This window comes from Cyrtonyx montezumae, unplaced genomic scaffold (genome assembly GCF_038088225.1).
Source record: "Cyrtonyx montezumae isolate F1298 unplaced genomic scaffold, pur_monq_1.0 scaffold_7, whole genome shotgun sequence".
NCBI lineage: Eukaryota > Metazoa > Chordata > Aves > Galliformes > Odontophoridae > Cyrtonyx > Cyrtonyx montezumae.
In genome coordinates, this window is record NW_027072078.1 from 13442321 (window position 1) to 13456573 (window position 14253).

A 14253-nucleotide genomic window follows, 5' to 3' on the forward strand; every position below is an offset into this window, starting at 1 on the left:
CCAAGAAGCCCAGCTGTTTTACAACAGAGTTTTTGCCTCCTAGCAATAACTGCAGACAATGTGTGACCTAAACTGCAAGTGTATTTATAAGGACAACTTCCTCTACTCTTCACAACAGATTCCATAAAATACGTTCAAATGTAATTTAGAAGGTCACATAACTGCTTCAGCATTTTTAATGTACATTTCTTGCTTTTGTTGGTCATCTAAACACAATTTTGAGAAGTCCTAAGAAGAATGGGATGAATTTTGTTAGAGGAATTCCTCTGAACTTGTATGCCATCAGACTATTTTTAAAAAGTGCCAGGCTTCAAAATAAAATGTTTGACGGAATATTAAATTTGATGAATCACTGCCAGTTTCCATGTTTGTTAGCTTTTATACACCACATTAAAGCATTCATTAATAAAGTGTCACACAACACTGCTTTGATTGAGTCCTAAAAGGTTAATGACTTGATAAAGGCTGGTATTCTGAGCTTTACTGTTTGCAGGCGGTTTGTGGTGAATGTGAAGTGCTTTGAAATTGTAACAAAGAGAAATCCTTTATTTTTCCTTGATTTCAAGTCCAGATAGCATCACCAACTGATCTGGATGAACAAGACAAACTAGAATGTTCACAATTAAACTGCAATAATTAAACAACAGGAAGAGTGAGGTTTTAGTTTGTTTTTTTCCTTACAGGACTTACATTTAATAGTAAAAAGCTTCATGTCCGTGTGACACCTTGGAGGAGGGGGAAGTAGGATACATCCAAAGTCCTTGTTATCCATTTATGCCTATTTGTAGCTTTAAGCCACCTTGCCAATCTATTTTTGCAACTCCAGCTATATTTCCACCATTTTGAAAGTAATTAGCCAGTCCAGAATTGTTTGCTATTTTTAGATATGCCAGATATTTTTCAAATTGCCAGAAGCTTTCAGAAAGTGTGACTAGTGCAGACTCATCCATGAGATATGTCTTTGAACTAGCCAGAATGCAGTCTGGAGGCACCACCACGGTTTTGTCCAGAGCCCTCTTGGTAATGGCCAAGCTGGGTACACCCGGTCAAGTCCAGACATTTTGATAAGCTTAAGAAGTGTAGCCCTTATGTTCAGGGCTGAATTGGCAGCATGGGCAGCAAAAAGAAAGGAAATAACATTTCCAAAGTCTGTCCGCTTATCTACACAGTGCCCAGGTCTTATGAAATTTGAACTCTCTTGAGATGGAAATAAGGTTCTTGACAAAGTCATGTGTGAAGTTAATTTTTTTTAAGATAGTGCTGAGGTTCTGCTCTGAGGGGAGTTGTTAGTAAAACAAATGACTCTTACTGTTTTTGTATGGAAGACAAATCAAAGCATTTCCACTAAGTACCAGCGGTGACCTGCTGCAACTTAACCATTTCCTGAGCAAATACAAGCTGTTCTATTGGATGGGGGATAGCTCCCATGTTAGCCATTGTACAGAGAAAAATAAAAGTTCGTATAAAAGAGCCCACCAAGGGTTATATGGCTGCAATTGTTTCCAAACTGAAACAACTTAGTATCTGTTTATGATTGTCAGTATCGTGTTATATTGTTCTTGTAGAATCCATAAAAGGTAAAAGTCTGCAGTATTGCCACTAAATTACCAGCGGTGGCAGCCGGGAGATTTCAGAGCAAACACATTTAAACAGAGTGGAGGTAAAAGAAAAACTTAATAAAAAGTTGACCTTGATTTAGTTTACCATCTTAATCTAAATTTGATGAGGTGCTTCATTTGAGCATAAAAAGACAAAGAGCTAAACCCAAGCTGATGCAATGAAGGTATTTGTGTCTGTGCCCTATAAATGTTTCCTTCTTTTATCTGGGGTTTGGAGTTGAGAAAGAAAAAGCAGTAAATCTGAATTGCAACTTTCTCACCATGGCTCGCATGTTTCCACAGCTCAGATTGTTATCCATTAATATTCGGAGCCATTCAGACATACAGCATGCTATCATATTAACACTACTCAGACGAGGATATTCATTTGCATTTTCATAGTCACTTCCTTTGCATTGTGTATAACAAGTGAAGCAGAAAACGAATGGGCGAAGATGTGGTTCTCTACTAAACAAAACTATCCCTTGGAAGAAGCTACAAAACAATTCAGTGTCTCAAGGCAGAGATGTTGTCACCAAATGCAAATATAAACTATTCTCATTTTCTAACAATGCTGAAGTGTTCTTGCTAATGAAATGATGTTCCAAGAGCTAATGATTGAAAAACAATGCATACTTGGACTTGAAAGAAAGCTGATGGAAAAATAGGACAATCATTTGTTGGTAAATCAGATGTATTGTCAAGTACTTGTACAAGCTAATTGCCGCGCTTTTTTACTATCTGATTTCAGCAGCTTCAGATTTCTCTCTGTGTGGGAGAAATGCCCATTATTTAGCAGTTTCATCATTAACACATTCAGAGTAAGATACAGCCATTCTACTCACAAGGTGCGCATACATCACATGGGTGTCTGTGAGCCAAAAACCCTTCTGTAAGAGCACGCTGCTGCCGACAACAAGAGAGAAAAAGGGAAAGAGAAAAAAAAGAGCACGTCATCTGGTTAATCTTATCTCAAATATACTTCAAAGTAAATTATGCAGAGTAGCTCTTATCATCTGCAGCTGCTTAGTAGGAATGCCATGTGAGCAACACAGTTTGTAAGATAATGGATTTATGTCTAGCAGAAACTCAAACGTGTGGTGACTTCATGCAGATTCTGTTAGGAATCATGTTGCTAATATTTTTTCCTGTCCCAACAATGTCATATGAAAACACTGGAAATTTTATATTTGAAGCTCCTATCAGATGAGACAGGGAATGCAGAAGAGACAAAGCTTTATTTCAAGGACAGATTGCATTAGGAATGATTCCTTTTAGAGTTGCCCTTGCCAGAAGCAAAGCTCTTAGCTTCCCTGATTTGGAAATACAGGACATATCCTCATATGGGGTAACTGTCATTATTCCTTTAAAGACAACATGGAGACGGCAATTTATGATTTGCCCCGTGTACTGATGAGTCTGATAGGTGAGTTTATATTGCTTGCTCATAAACAAACCCTTTTCCACTTCTCAAATTAGGACTGTATACTCACAGGCGCATAGAAAATGAAAGAGAAAAATAATCACACTTGCTGAATTTGGAAAAACTCAGCACTTCTTCTTTTAAACCAGTTGTTATGCCTCTCATAATAATAATTTCATATTTTATTATCCTTGCCTACAGTGGTCTTTTACCACGTCTATATAAACCTCATTTCTAATGGTCTCGAAGGACATGGCTGGTATTTCCAGAACAAAACAAATTTAAAACACACACCCAGAAGCCACACACATGCACACACAGCGCCAGAGTGCAGCACGCTGACTGTGTCATTCGCAGCCTGGGGACGTTTCGTGTGGGATCCCGGCTGGGATGACGGACAGCGTCACCGCCCAACAGCAGCGGAGCCTGCGGCCTGGCTACAGCCAGCGCTCTGCAGGACACTTCGGGAAGAGGTTCGGCCTCTGCAGAGATAGCAGCACTTGTGCCATGCCGACACAACTTCATCTGGCTGCCATCGCTGCAGAGATGCGGCCCACGGGGGGCAGGAATGTTGCTGAGCCCAACAACAGGCTTTGGAGAGAAGAAGATTGAAATAAGCTTGTGTGGGGAGAAAAGCCCTGGGTATTTTCTTAACTAATTGCTTGTTTTTGTAAGCTTATGGAAGGAGGAGAAGCAATTCAACAATGTAAATTGCAAAATATATGAAATGGCCAATGAGCTTAAGGGCTTGACAGTGGGAACTCTGCTGAGTTGTCATGAGTGAATGCCATTTGTGCTGTGGCTGCACTCAGAGCCCTGACCTGGGCTTGTGCTCCCATTCCTTTTCCAGCAATAGGGCAGGCACAGAATGCTCACTCCACAGAGGTCCCAAGTTTAATTAACCTATCATATTTCAGTGAGAAGATGGTTTACACATACACACAACATGCATGCACATGGAACATGTACATACACACACATCCAGCACACACACACACAGTACAGGCATCCACCTCTCACATGCCACATCCATGGCTCTTGGCACGCAGATAACAAATCAGCAAGAAGTTCACTATGCGTTTTCATTTCCTCATAGGATATCTTGAGCAATACTACATGCATTGCATATGCTTAGGTCACAGAAGTGTTAGGAACATAACTACTGGATCCCAAGGGACAGATGGAGCAAAGCCAGCACTAACTCTGCATCCAGCTCTTTACTATTGCTCTCTGATCATGAAAAGCCCAGAGTGCTTGGAACAGATTCTTTCAACCAGCAGCTGTTTGCATATCAGAAGTAAAAACATAAAATCGGAGAGAATGATTTTTCATGCAGGCTCAAAGCTTTTTCTGCCTGGGCAGCAGCCCCATAAGAACAGCTCCAGCTTTGTGTGCAGCCTGCTGGAGATGCTGTGCTACAGAGCTCCCTCATGCATGAGCTGTCTTCTTCCCACCTTGTCTACTGTATCTGTCCAGTTCCCAGCACAAAGAAAATCCCATCAAAGCAGAGCATTAGAAGTATATAAATTATACTGCTATTGCTATAAATAGTGGCATATATCCTCATATATTCCTGCCCATCCCCGTGGGAGTTCTGGCCATAAATGCAGGCAGCCTGAGCTCAGAAGTGCAGCCATGGAATTGTACCCTATGCATGTGCTCTTTTTGACATTAGAACTGTATTCTCTCCCACAGGCTGGTGTCTTCCTTTTTTCTCTGTAGGAAACTCAAAATGTTTCTGTTTTACAGATCTCTTTCAGTCATGATTAAATTGGCCTCAAAGGAATGGGATTTAACTGAAAGAAGATCAACTGGTATTCTTAAGCCATGCCCAAGAATCTGTGCCTCATAAATAACAACTGGTAAGCCCATCACAATGTTCATCCAGAACTTCACCAGATGAACTTCAAGAAAAAGCATGTCTTTATCATACTGTGTTTAAAGGGCAGAAGACATATATTTAGAAAAAATACCTTCTGCCAGTCTGCTTCTATTCCGTAATTTGCTCTTGTAAGTAGCTGTGTGAGCTTTGGTGACAAAGGCATGAGAATCACATCGTCCTATAACACTCCACTTATCTGTCTTCACTGATATTTCCACACAAGTGGCATTTTTTCTTTAACACATTTTAAGGACTTCCATCTCAAACCTCAGTAACTCAGGGTGCAAATCTTAAGCAGAGCATCTGCATCAGATGCAGTTAGAGAGGGAGAATCTATTTTGGAAAGATGTGGCCTTGATGTAAAGACTTCAGATGATCCACCCCATCCTGTGGTAGGTTGTTCCAGTGATTAATGGCCCATGCTAGAGAAAGTACTGTAGCACTCTGCCACTGGATATTCCTGTGCCTTTTTCTGTTCATCTAAATAGCTATTCGTTGTCAGAAATCTCTTGCTTACGTAGATAGCTGCAGACTTTGATAAAATCATTTTTAACTCTTTCTTGGATAACCCTAACAGATTAAGGCATCTTTTCCTGACTTCTTTTCTTTAAATATCTTTTTATAATCTTTTTCTACTTCATAATATGCTTCAAGAACTGACCCAATATTCCCACTGCCACATTCCCTATCACTAAATGCTCAGAAGCTGCACTTAAGTTCAGACATTTGCCTTTGGTCTTTCCCAAGCTACATTTTAGGTACATCTGTGCTAGTCTTGTAACATGCTGATGCTGAACCAGACTTTCAGTCAGGAGTTCCCTGATTTACCTTCACACTATGGACTTGTCTGGGCCCTGTGGGCTATTAGGCCTGTGATGTGTGCTGTCCCTGTACTTGCTCTGCCCTGCTGGCTGGGATGCGGTGTCCCTGTCCTGGCCTCACAGCCACCCTCAGCAACAGAACAGGAGCAGGATGAAGGCAGTGTCTGTGGAACCTCAATGTGGGATGATGGCTTTCAGTTCTCAGCTACTCAGCACTGTCTGTTTGGTGAGTTTAATCCATTTAGCATGGAAATGATGTTTTATTATCAATAGAACTTCATTTTCCAACAAAAAAAAAATGAAGATCAGACTTGTTTAATAAGACTTGCTTCCCTGGAAGCATGGAGGGAGGAATATTCTGCTGGAATGTTCTGCTGCCGTCCTTTTGTTATTTACTGATTGTCTCCAATACTAAGCTTTCAAGGCATGGATGATAGCTCTTTTCAGATTAATAGGCTGGCTGTCTATTATTCATCACATTTACCATTTAAAAACATTTGCATGACCTTAGCCTCTTTTACAGTCCTCTCAGACTCTTCCAGCTTTTTGAAAAGTCAGTGTGTGTAGATCAGTGTTCCCTGGAAGCTGCTTTCATCCTCCGTGGTCAAAGTTGGCTGGGGTGGTCTGTTTGCTGCTGGGTAATTTTTCTCTGCTGGCTGATGGGATGCAAAAAAGATCCACAGCCACTGTGGGATCTATGAGTGCTCACACACCCAGCAGTGCCAGAGGGAAAAGGATTTAAAAAAGATTTAAAATATTTGCAGGAAGATTAAAACGATCAGATTTTTCATTATTCTGCTCTGCAGCTAGAACAGAAGAGTAGCCCTGGCTCTAAAACCTCCCTCTATTATGTATATTAATTACCACCTGCCTTGAACTTCTCTAATTTATGCCTTATTTCATCATTCCAGCCCAAACCTAATCTAGAGTTACCCACCAGGCTGTGCTCCTCAAGTGTCTTTGCTGAGAAAGCTGTACTTGCACTCAGGAGCTGCTCTCCCAGAGAAAGCACAGTAAAACTGGCCTCAGAGTGAGCAATTCCCGGTGAAAGAGCAAAAAGATCCTGAGTTACAAGACTTGGGAGGTAGTAAAAATAATGCAGATGAATCTAAAAAAACAATAAGGCTGAAAAATAATTGAAGTCACGAACAGTTATACATGGGCAAAATATTTTACATTTTTTCCTCTTGTTTTGCTTGGGAAAAAATGTTTGGAAGGATATATATGGAGAATTTTCATAATATTTTAGATGAAACTGTACCAATGAGCCATCTGCTACTATTAAATTATACTATTACAAGCTAAAGGTGTCCTTTCCAGTCTGTAACCAAAATTTCAAATCCCTGTAAACTTCTTCTTAAGCTTTACTCATCAACGTCATTCTCCCCACGTGGAATTTGGTATTTGCGTTGGCCTGTTGGACTGTGCCAGTGGGAAAAGTAAAGGGAAATAAAATAACATTCCTAATTACTCCCATTTTAGAACAAGATCTTAGTCTGCTACAGTAAAGACACTCACATGGCAGGGCTTTGTGCTTCTGCTGGGATATAGCACTTGCTGTGTGTGGTTAAATCAGGGCCCCATTGAAGTCAATGGGAGTTTTGTGCTAAAATGTATCTTGTGCTGTCACTTGGGCAAATGTCCACCTCTTGCTACAGCAGAAACAAAATCACCACATTTCTTTCCACTTCAGACCTGCTGAAAGTAGAATTATATTACTTGTATATTTCATTCTGTTTTTTCCCCCCAAATTTAAACAAAGATACCACTGTGTTATAATCTGAAACTAAATAGCATGTGAGAGCTGGGGAAGTCAATTATAAATGGAATTTCAAACTTCATATACAGTTATTTTTCCTTTAACTCAACGTTTCTCTTCATAGGCAATCAAGACACAGTTTCATGCCTTCAGCTTGTACTTCTGTGTCTCATGACACAAGCAGCATCACTGCTGGCTCGAAATACCCAAATTCTTCTCACGTTGTGCCACTTTCTTCACATTATTTTTGTCCTGCATAGGCACACTGCTTGGTGAAAAATGCTCATAATTTCCAACAGGTTGTCAAATGGCCGTGGCAGAACTTCACTGCACCCAGAATCTGCAAGCCAACTTTGCAAAATGTTTTTATTATTATTTTGCTCAGATAATCCAAAGGCTGAGAACACTCTTCCAGTGACCAGCTAAATCTGATTTTTGTTTGTGATCAGCATGAATGCTGACCTTTGCCTTCTTGGCTGATATTTGCATCTCTCAGAAAGTTCATGGAGAGGTCAGAGCAGGACTGACTTCCTCCGTGCACGTGTGCAGGGACACCTTTCTGCCACTGAACCAGGAATGGGCTGACCTTGCCCACTGACAGCTCCAGGTTTGTTTTTTTTTTTGTAAATCTGGACCCACTTACACCACCATCAGTGAGAGCCTGGCAAGTAAAAGGACATATCCTTTTTTATTTACCCAGCACCTCTGCTGCCCTTACATTTCACTGGCAATTGCTCCCTATTAGTTCAAAAGTTTTGTCTCAGCTCTGATACTCCCTCAGCTTAATGGACTGGTGCTGCACATAATGATGAATTTTGTACAAATGTGACTATAGACAACTAGAGAAGACGTCTAGCCTGAAATTCCCTTAAACATGCTCATATTAAGGAGAATGATTTCTTCCCTTAGGTTGCCCTGGCATAGGTGCATGAGAAAAATATAAATGATTTTGGGTGCATTCTTCAGCCAATCCCTTTCACAGATAAGCTTGATGCTGCTTGTCACTGCAGAAGAGGGCGATGAATCTCATGAGAGCCACTGACACCACCACAACACAGGCACCCACTTCCCTGTCACAGCATGGAAAGCAGCACCCTGAGAGGGCTTTACATCTCTGCTCAGAAGCAGCATCTGTTCACAAACAGCAATAGCCCTGAAATTGTGAAAAATGCACTCGAGTCATATTTAGAATGATTGGATGTGGGGGATATAACAATACTTTTCAAGACTGTAAGCACTGCGTATATTCATATCTCATGCTATTTATCTTGCAGATATACAGTGCTGGAAGTTGCTGGCTGCAAGCTGGTGAGCTTGTAGCAGTGAGAAGGAAAGATCTCTCTGTTTGTCACTGGCCGTATATCACCGCAGCTGTGCCCTTTGATTACACAGAGGGCTCCTCCAGCCATTAATAATAGGAAACACTTTTTGTCTGGTGAATGCATCTCAGCGCCGTCCTCTAACACCTAGGCTTTTGTGAGGTAGGAAAGGTAAACTAAAGATGGAACTTGTTCATTATACATTTACACTACATGCATAAACAAGGATAACCTTTGTTTTCCTCAGAAAGGAAAATATGCCATCCTTTTTCCTACCATCGCCATGACTGCTTCTCACAGAAACAATCTAGCACTGCCAATTACAGCTTGCTGAGGAAGTGACACTAATGAATCACAATAATGCTGCCCCAGCATCACAGAGAGCGCTGTGACGCCAGCCTTCCAGATTAATTGCATCACGTATAATAGCACAGCCACATCTGCTGGCCAGGTGGATCAGTGGAAAAGATTTTCCCAGAAAAGCAGAGCTTAGAGGAAATCAATGTATAGGCTGAACGGAGCCATAGGTATGAATGCTGCATTGCCAAAATTACATCGCTATCTGGAATTGTCACAAGTAATTGATGATAAGACTGGAAAAGCCTAAATTGGTGTAAACTGAGTGCTAGAGAGAACTACAAAAGGCATTTCATGCTTGATCTGCAAGATGAATCAAAATTAATGCTAAGTTTGTATGGCATGCAGTTGCTCTTAGCTCTTGCAGCTTAGAGTGCTTGGTCTGCTCCAGAGAGCTGCCTGCAGCCAGGGGGCATGGGGTGTCAACGGGGCTCACCTACTGCAATCCTCTACCAAAGCACGTTTGAGACAACAGAAAAAAGCTAAAGACTTTTTGTCCTAATGCTGCTTTTATCCATTTAACAAAAGCTTGCTTTAACCCTCTCAAATTTATATAGTTTGCTCCTAAAGTAATGAGTCCAACTTATTTCCATGGAAACTACAACAGATACAAAGAGCACAGTAACACTATTTGATAGAGCAAATTCTCAGCTACAAAGGGAAGGGAATGGGAGGGGAGGGGAGAGGAGGGGAAGTCCTCTGCTGTCCTGTTGCCAAAGGCAGTCATCTCCTCAGTAAGGTCGCCACTAGATTTGCTCTGGATGAAGGTATTCTGTAAAATGAGTTGTTCTGGAGGAATTCCAAACATCACACAAAAAAGTATAATTCCTGTCCTACATCTGTCCCAAAGCAGCGCCCTTTATTTATGTTTTGGTAGAACCCACAGTTGCTTCATTGATGGTCTTGTGACTATGATATGTTCCTCTTAAATCTGCGCTGACAACTTATTTAGGTCTTGGAGTCAGAGTTTAATTTCCTCAAGTTGGATTTATTCCCTCAAGCTGTAAAGATGTGAGGAAGTGCATGCTTGTTGCTGACTCAAACACAGATCTGAAAACCTCTGAGGTGGAGGCTTTGGCTTGCTCGTCTTTTAGCAACGTCCACTCCTTGCTTCCCCAGTTGTAGGCTTAGAAGTGAAGTTGGCACGGAGCTGGGTCCTGCTGCTGGTGGCCCATTGCACAAGGCTGCAGCACAACCTCGGCAAACCACATCCTGACTTATGGGAAGAATGTAACTTGTCATAAAGGACTTTATTTTTATGTAGTGCTGCTCTTACACAGATACATAACTTAGCTGGAAAATGTCATCTATCTGTATGAATACACAAAGAGGAATTAATTAGATGTGATTGACTGAATTTCACCAAGAGAACATATCAGTCAGTAAAAAGTATTTTTCTAGAAAAACAGAAAACAATACAAACTTACTTTTTCCTATTTTTACAATCTCCCTGCCCCAAATACAGTTATTATATTGGTCACTGAATTTAAATGATGAATTTCTCTGCTTCTAAAGCAAAGAGAAAAAGATCACTAAATTTCTTATCAGGAGATAGTGATAGACTTCACAAAAATGCACAGCATCTTGAAAGTTTGGTTTCATATCACCATTTATATTCCTGAGAAATAGACACATCTCACATTCTGTAGCAGTGTTTTGTGACATTTGGATTTACAATGTTCAAGTTTAAGTCTCCAGCCCTTTGCAGTCTGTCAAAAACAGCTTCTCTGTCCATTTATTTTCGTCTTCTGTGCTCAGTCTGAATATCTTTTGTAAATTTATACTTGACAACCCTCGTATTTCAGCAGCTGGCTTTGTTTCACAATCTACCTTACTTGCTCTGTTGCATTAGCTGAAACAACAAATTTAATCCATGATGTCAATAGTAAATTATAGTGGAGAAGTAATATATGCCTGACATCACTAAGGTCAAGGCCACGGTGAAAATATTGCAAATAATAGATCCAAAGGATCTTCCCATAGAGGTAGTTTCTTGCTGCTCATTTAATGTTACGAGAAACAGATTAGTGCCGCATACTGCATTATGCTGGCCTTTTACTTACAGCCAGCATAAACCTCCAGCTAATGTAAAAGTGCTCCCACAACATGAAAAGAGGTTCCAAAGAAGTTTGCTCTGTCATTATATTTCATATTTTCTAACTGATAAATAATTAAAACAAGAATTACTTTACTGAAAAGATTCATTTACAGCACACATTTTCCATTACTCTAACTGTTTGGAGGGGTTGGGGGAAACATTTATTGCATACCTTACCCAAACTACCTTGCCATTAAAGTTTCTAAATTACCTCAGTGAATTCTAAGCACAGAAGTGGTTGATGAATTGCTTTTTGCATAAATGCACTTTCCCTTTGCTAGAACCTAATTTTGTGTATAAACACACACACACGCACGCATGCACAAGGAGAATGAAGCAGCTACTGAACTCTCTCAAGAAGAAAAACTGAAATCTGGAATTTTCTCTGTGTAATTAAGTTTTTTTAAACGTTGCTTGTATTATAAGCATCCTCAGACTCTCTGAGGACAAGCCAAAAATGGGTTCTTCTACAATGGCAAAAGATCAGTTAATGAATCATTTTCTCCTCTGTGGAAGAGTTCATTCTTGTTAATTTGTCCATTTTACAGATGCCAGAGCATTTTTAATATCAAAATTTTCTTTCAGTTTAAAAGCCCATTTAGTGCCAAAGGGGAAAAAAAAACCTCATGCCAAGTAAACCATAAGCAAATTCAATGTATGGAAAAATATGGAGATTTCCGTATCAGCAAACGCTATTATTTATTTTATCTGGCATAAAGTACATCAACAACTCAGGACTTTCAGTCTGCAGTTCATCCCTTTAGCTTGGCTCTAAAGTACTTTCATACCTTTACAAGAAGGGGTGGGCAGAGTGCACAAGAGTATGGCTTCAATACCTGGCTTGCCACATGCCTTGTCTGTTGGTAGGCCATTTGATACATTTTCTGTTCGTAAAAGTGGGTGAATTTTTGTTTCTGGTGTTGCTAACACTGAATGAAAGAAGGAACGCTTAGCCATGCTGCACTCCATTTCAGCTGGGGTCCTAGATTTAAGAAGGTACGCAAATCCATTAAGTGCAGGAACATGCTTGACCCTCCTCAGTCTTTATATACAATTTCTTGCTTGGGGAAATATGGGCATTAACCCACTAGCCCATCTGCAGGAGCTTTGATCACTTTGTGCCTTTGGCTATTTTCTTTACTGCTTCATTCAAGCCTCTGCCAGGCTAAAGTGACCAAGAGTTGTTTATCTTGTCACTGCAACCAGTGCTCTGCATGCAATGAGTTGATGTATTTGGTTCCATTCTTGTTGGTTGTGCATCTGCACTGCTTTTTGCCCATTGTAATACATTTTATTAATGCCTCTGTTGTTCAAAGCAGCAAAGAAATGGAGTGACAGACCAGATTATAATCCTTTCTTGAGGCTGCCTGGCAAACTTGAGTGAGGCCTGTTGATAGCAGGGAATTGCTGGAACGCACTTTTAACTTCTAAGCTGGTCTTTTTGGGAGGGCAGTTTTCATTACTGGTAATCTGGTGATCAACTGCCAGGAAGGTATTGCTTTAAGGATGTAAATATTAAGAAGAGCCCCAAACACCAAAGTTCCTGTGATATTCTCTTATACGCAAACAAAAACTAGAAAAAGGAATCAGTTGCTTTTGGAACCAATCAGCAGTCTCAGTATGGGCTGCTTTGATGACTATTTAATCTTGCCCATAAAAATAGTTTAAATAATGTTGTTATGTGCCAGTGCTCTTAGCACTTGCTTTGGTGTGTGATGTATGGCCAGTGTCTGCTCCAAGAATCAACAAATGTGCATTATTCCATTAGCAATTTTCTGTTTTCTACAAAGCTTTACAATTTATTAGTGTTATTTATGTTAATGTACTACTGCCTTATTTTACATATTTATAATATCTTCTTTCCTCTGCTGTGAGGAGCAATGAAAAGTTTAAGTATTGCATCTCAGTTCAGCTCACATGACATTTACAAATGTTCTTTCCAAAAACAGTGTCATAAGAGTCCTTTCTAAGCCTAGAACTGCTGTTTTAACTTCTGTGAAACTCTTACTGACATCAAAACAAGACTGAGGATTTTCCAGACCTCTGCACCTTCTTCCCTGCTGTTTTTCAGAAAGGATGAGAAATTCCAGCTGCATGAGCACAGATGACCTTTTTTTCCCCCCAGTAAAATCTGGGAAAAGCGTAGGAAGAAGAACATCAACAAAAGGTTTCTCTCCTTGAAGATGTGGATAAGAAGGATTCAGGAGGAGGGAGAACTCATAGGGACAAATGTGATAGTCTGGAGGGTTTCTAAGTACTGCTTTATTCAACAGAGAGGGAACTGATGTCACTGGTTATCCAGCAATTCACCCCTGTGTTACGGAACAAGGGATACAACAACTTAGACAAGAATTGTTTACTTTGTGTTGCTTTGCCTTGATTTCCCTGGCATGTGGTCCATAAGGCCTGTAACATTCCTGAACATTGTCAACATCGTGGCTTCATGATAGATTTCCTAAATATGTCATTTAAGGCATCTCCATTACACGCACCAGCTTAGCTCTGCCTGTGTAACTAAGTAAGTTTACCCCAGTGATGTCACTCCGGGCTGATGCAAATGAAGGCACCAGGTCAGTGTGATTTTTTTTCAGATTTAGGTGTTGCCTGCATTGGGTCAGTACTAGTTTAATCTCTGCCCAGATGAAGCTCATTAGTATCTAATCAGTGTTGACATTTCTAGATATTTTATTACTGAATTTTCAGACACTTTCAGTTGCACACCTGCTCTTGTAGACATATCCCTGAAAACAGTGACAGAGTAAGAATATATTTTAGTAAAAATGTTAATACACTCAGACATAAATCTACTTTACCTGCAGAACAGTTTCAAATGTCTTCTGATTAGCAGTAAACCACATCTGATTTTCCCTTCTATGCCTCCACAACATGACTCAGCTTAAGCCACTATGCTTCATTCTTATTCTGAGTGGTGCAAAACAGTGAAAAAGCATGCCATGCACTTGATAACCCCCTCTTAACTGGAAACTGCATCAGCT

The 14253-nt window shown here is 40.3% G+C and overlaps 1 long non-coding RNA gene across 1 annotated transcript in view; it reads right to left on the bottom strand.

The window, feature by feature from the left end:
• Positions 1 to 14253, bottom strand: part of LOC136057741 (uncharacterized) — a 101979-nt gene that overhangs the window by 17556 nt on the left and 70170 nt on the right. The window contains exon 2 of the long non-coding RNA XR_010623067.1: positions 2444 to 2501. This is a non-coding gene — a long non-coding RNA (uncharacterized LOC136057741). The remainder of the gene's footprint in view (positions 1 to 2443; positions 2502 to 14253) is intronic.